This window comes from Anser anser (assembly GCF_964211835.1).
Source record: "Anser anser genome assembly, chromosome: 13".
Lineage (NCBI taxonomy): Eukaryota > Metazoa > Chordata > Aves > Anseriformes > Anatidae > Anser > Anser anser.
In genome coordinates, this window is record NC_139734.1 from 14,778,260 (window position 1) to 14,783,738 (window position 5,479).

Below are 5,479 nucleotides of genomic sequence, written 5' to 3' on the forward strand. Positions count from 1 at the left end.
TTTTTTGTGTATATATATTCTGACTTCTCTCCACGAAAATGACCCCTTGATAAGCCAATACCTATCTCTACTTCTCCACAAAACTTGGGAAGAGAAGCATCTCTGCTGAGAAAAGACACTGAGATTGTGACATGCAGGAGATCTCACAAATGTTCCCAAACAGAAGAAAAACTCTTGGGACTGCTTACTCACAGTGTTTTACAAATGGCTTGTAATTGTGAGTTCTTCATCTTTTTCCTTACTTATCTCCATTAGAAAGAAAGTGAAATCTACCTTTTAAATAGACTGTAGTTATAAAGCACATACCCTTTAAACACAAAGCTCTTGCAGCTCTTTGTACTCACAAGGCAAGGTAATGTCTCCAGTGCACATTTAACACAGGCTCTTGTCCAAGTTTCAAGCCGATCCCACATTCCTAGCCACACAGAAACTTTCTGACCCTCATTGCTTGCTGACATGGCAGAAGGTGAGGTTTTTTTACAGCCCAGGTTCGATCTCAGTTCATATTTGAATATACCGTTTTTTCTTTTTTTTTTTTTTTTGCTAAGGACTTGGCGAACAAATCAGGTGTTCCAATATTCTTCTAGCTGTTCCACCCTGAACACCAGGCAAGTTTTCTGAGGCTTATGCAGGGCCTCACAGCACCAAGGCCCATGAAAATTCCTCTGGAAACCCCCAGGAGATCACAGCACAGCAAGGAAAGCAAAGGGCTGGAAATCTCGGTTCATCTAATCTATGTTTTGTCACTAAGGATTCACACTTTATGTGAAATGCAGTCTTACTGAAATTACATGTAGTAGAGCTGCTCAAATGTTATTTTGTTGTTAATAAAATTATTCTGAAACACTTTTCTACAAAGTTTTGATATCTCTGTTATGTATTTCTTTGTGAGAAATTCAACTTAAATTTGCTGCAGAATCTCTCTGTCATCTCAAACTATAAACATGACACAAGACAAATATACAAAATTACTAATATAAAACTACTTGCAAAATTACTAATATAAAACTACTTGCAAGGTAAGTCCTTCATACATGATTTTACCACCACACTGTAATCACAAATGCTTCCTATTAAAGTCTACATATAGTGTAATTCCTCTCAAAACACCATTCTAAGTACTTATGCCGACAAATTGGACATTTGATAACTGCATTGAGCACAATTTACTGTCACACTATATATTTTCAACATCTAACAGCAGTACAAAGAATGAACAAAACTACCAGTTCAGACAACCACATTTATACTCACTTTACAGCCATTTTGCATTAATATTACAAATTAGACAAAGAGAACAATACCCATTAAGCAAGAGTATTTCTCGTTCCAAAATTTTACTTGATTTATCTAAAAAGAAAAAATAATTCATACCCAGCACCTGAGCTATAAGCATCTCATTCTGAACATATGCCATAAATTATAACAAAGTCTATTATAAAGCTGAATGCAGAACTTGGGTGGAAGAGGAACTAAGCTCTATTAAGCTTCAATTGCTTGTGACAAGGTATATTCATTATTTGCAGTTCTGCAGATATTTGCTGGTGAACTTGGCTTGAGCATGTGAGTAGTTCCAGTGGAAGTACCCACACACACGTACTTACAGCAGCCCTTCCCCAGCTGTTCTGACTTGCTTTGACTGCCAAAGAGAACTGCACAATCCAGGCCCCCTTCTACAAGTGCTCCGAGGGCAATGCTTTAGACAGAGGGGCATCCCTCTGCCACTAGGTCTTGAAGTGAGCTCGTGCTCCATGAGCCCTGCTTTTGCTTCCCGTTCCCCTCTTGGCATTTTTGTGTGCTGCAGTTTGGAAAACGGTTACTTTCAGGATCAGGTCCGTTATGCCTTCTCTGCAGTGAAAATGATCTGTTCCAACAGATCTGCATATTCATGCCACAGTAACAGCCTGAAAAAGATAAGAGATGAGGTGCGTATATGTCAACCGCTAAACACAGGAATCATTTTCCGTTTAGAAATCATCCCTTTCAAGTATTGGTAAAGCTCTCAACTTTCCCCCTCACCCACAGCTATAGCCATCTTGATTCCATCCATATGCACATCTTTCACCATATTTGCAAAGTTCATGGACTGGTCTGGTCCCTACTAATGCACAGCAAATCCTGCATAGCCATTTTTTCCAAGTCATTTTATTAACCTGGAATAAAAAGTCACGTTTATACCTGTTCAGGGGAGCTCTCACAGGCAGACACCACAGGGTCCTGTTCCATCTCCATTTCCAGCAGCAGTCACGAGGCAGCAGACGTTTTCCAGGAAGCCCAGCATGAAAGTGTCTCTCCCATTTCCCAGGTATTTCCTGCAAGGAGAGGCTGTGCCCCAATCCAGAAGTGCAAACTGCAGACAAGCTTGGTGCCCGAAGTGGAAAAAGGGAAGTGCCAGCCTTCCAGGTTGGTGCTTTAGGGCAGAGAAAGACCTATAAGCTGGGTGGGTGGGTGACTTGTATGCAATCTTGTAGACACGCCCTCAAAATAAATTACATTAAAATATATTAAAGCTTGGTGTAAAAGGTATTTGAAATGTCTTTGAAATTTGTTTGAAATTTCATGTGTGACCACACAAAACTACCAGATGTATCACAGTTTTTCTCTGTCCTTAGAAGAGGAAATATCTGCCTGCTCTGTGCTGTCCAATACTAGCATTTTAAATGACAGTTACAATACAGAAAAACTATTCATGTGCAAGCCTTGATTTTCAACTTTTTTCACCATTCACACTCATTTCCGCATGTGCAACAAGGGTAAAACACCAACCTAACAACTGTTTTTTTTGATACCATGTTTAACATCCTCCCTCTCCTCGCCGTTGGTACAATCTCCCACCACAGAAATGACAAGTATTGGGGCAGCAGAGAATCACACACAGTTTTGACAGTCTGCCCTTCTCTTCCAGGCAAAAATGCAACAGAGCAAGGAACAAATCAGCATAAACATCACTGCTATTCTCAGAGAAACATTTTCAATGTAAATGGAGCATTTCACTAGAGAGAAACAGTCAAAATATTAAAATATGTAGGAAGAGGGAATTATTTTGGCCACCAAGCATTAAAATTCATCGTGTGTGAAAAAACGCAAAAACATTCAATATACAATTGATCAAAACCTTAGGAGTTTGGAAAGATAAATGAAATGTGAAAAGAGTGAAAGGAAGGATGGGAAAATCAGAGGAGACTTCTGCAGGGAGTACAGTCAGTAAATAACATTCTGGCAGAAAGATGGACAGCCAGTGCAATCTGAGGTTTAAATGCCTCAGGAATTTTGAGTAGTTGCAAAATTCAACATAGCACCTATTAAGACAGTATCTGACCTAAATGCACCACTTAACATCCTTACATTGTCTGGTGCTAAAGTAACGTCCATAATTTGGAAACATGAAGGACCAAAGTAAAAATAACACTGACGTTTTAATACCATTTTTTAAAGTCAGAAATGATAAGACTGCTGATTGAGCTAGTCTTTACAAGAAATACAGTGGATCTTATTTTTATGTCATATAGGCTTTGTATAAACGAGTAAAGTCAGGATCACAGAGCCCATTGTTTCCTTTCATCACCATTGCGCAGTCTACAAGTTATCATGGTGAACAAACAAAATGTTTTACACTCTTAGTCTTGCAAATTCTTGTAAGATTGCAACATTTACATTTATAATAAGGACTTCCTCATCTTTAGTGTTTTGAAAGACTTCCTTGGACACATAAGCACTGACAAATAACAAGCCTTTATCAACTGCAGTCTTCCAGTCCCTGGCCATAGTCTTCCTTTACTTCTAAGGATTTCTTTCAAAGAAAATATATAGCAGTGAAACTTGCTCATTTCCTCCAAAGTCATTTTACAGTTCCTCTTGTTCTTCCTCCAGCTAATCTCAGTGAAGCAGAATTTTAGATTTGGAGGAGCAGATATTTTTAAAATAGACTTCTTTATGCTATCAAAATATAAGCATATTTTGTCAGATGACCAGTGATTGGTCAGCAGAAGTAGGGAGCTTTGCAAAGCTGTAGGCAGTGCCCGAGGACTCAGTCAAGCTGTTTGTTTGGCAATTCAGGTGTTTTTCTACAATAACATTTATTTGTAAGTCATAAAGGCATTTTCTTGTAAATTCTTTCATTGCTGTCTTTGAGATATATTTTTATAAAGACTAGAGGGGCTACTTAATTTCTGAGTTGTATTGTTTCTCCACGTATCTCTGTTTCTTAATTTCTGAGACAGTAAGGAGAGGGGTGGGAATTTGAAGTTTGAGACATAGATCATAGATTTTCAGTAAGTTGAAAGTTTCAGTTATCTGAGTTTTTAAGCCAGACTTGTATCTTCATGCCCCTTTTTCCAGGGTTTTGTTTTCTGTCTCACTTTTACTGTCTTGGGAAAAAATAGCCAAATGTAACTCTTTTTCATTACTGAGCAATAACTGAAGCAATGCAAGTAAGGAAATACTCCAAAAAATGTCAAAGGAAAAGAGCAAAAAAACAATGTTCAGGTTCAGCTATACACATTTCCAAAATGTACTAAGATACAGCTTTTTTCTTTAAGTATCTATACAGTAAAACATGCAAACATTAAGCTTTGAGGTGCTATCATGGGGTTGCTTTATCATTCATTAAATAATTACTTTCTTTTTTAGCATATATAAGTTCCAAGAGCCAACAACAATCCGGGGCTAATCAATGTCTTCTACAATTTGTCACTGTTCTTCTGGTTTGGGCAATAACTGCAAAATGATTTGCACAGAATCACTAGTCACTGAAGATAACTATTTCCATCACCATAGATTAGTTCCAGGCTAAACAGTTTATAATAGTACATTTATATGCCTTTTTTCCCCACTGGCAAATGGTACTAATTCCTTGTGTGTGACTGCAGGTAGACTTTAAGAACAAGAGGAATTTTTACATTTTTTTCTCAAACTTCAGTAAAATCATCTTGCTTTTGACTCATAAAACTTACATAAAAAGAGGAAACAGGGAGCTCAACACTCCTCGTCTTGCCAAGAGTCAGGAAGGATAAAGAAGCACACTTTCACCTCCCTTCCTGTTCCCACAGGTGGGGATGGATAAGGAACAAGCACCAGCAGAGGAAGCTCTGCTCCAGCCAACACAGTTCAACAGGATGCAGGAAAAATGGCCTGTGCCAGATATGGGGCTTATGTATAGAACTTCCCCTGGAGCACTAGGGAAAACAGTGACTTTGGATGAAGTAATAGAATAGTGCAATCCTTTCTCAAGGTGTGTGGCGTAACCCATACACTAGCTTGGAGCCTGGACATTTCTTCCCATAGAAGAAAGCAGTACATCTTTGTTTCCTTCTACATGAGCACTAAGGGTAAAAAAAAAATAAATAAAAAATAAAAAAAAAAAATTGGAAAATAACAACCCCTGTGTGTCTTATTAAATTATCATTTCTCACATGATATCAAAGCAAGATACAGACTTCTGTCATATGTGCGTTTTAGTATCATGCACAAATGATTAAAA

General features: G+C 38.1%; 1 long non-coding RNA gene across 1 annotated transcript; it reads right to left on the reverse strand.

The window, feature by feature from the left end:
• Positions 1–215: 215 nt before the first annotated feature.
• LOC310881015 lies at positions 216–5,019 on the reverse strand. The gene is made up of 3 exons (XR_014572060.1): positions 4,953–5,019; positions 2,179–2,410; positions 216–1,904 (listed from the first exon to the last, which is right to left on the reverse strand). It is a non-coding gene; the product is annotated as an uncharacterized lncRNA (long non-coding RNA).
• Positions 5,020–5,479: the final 460 nt, after the last annotated feature.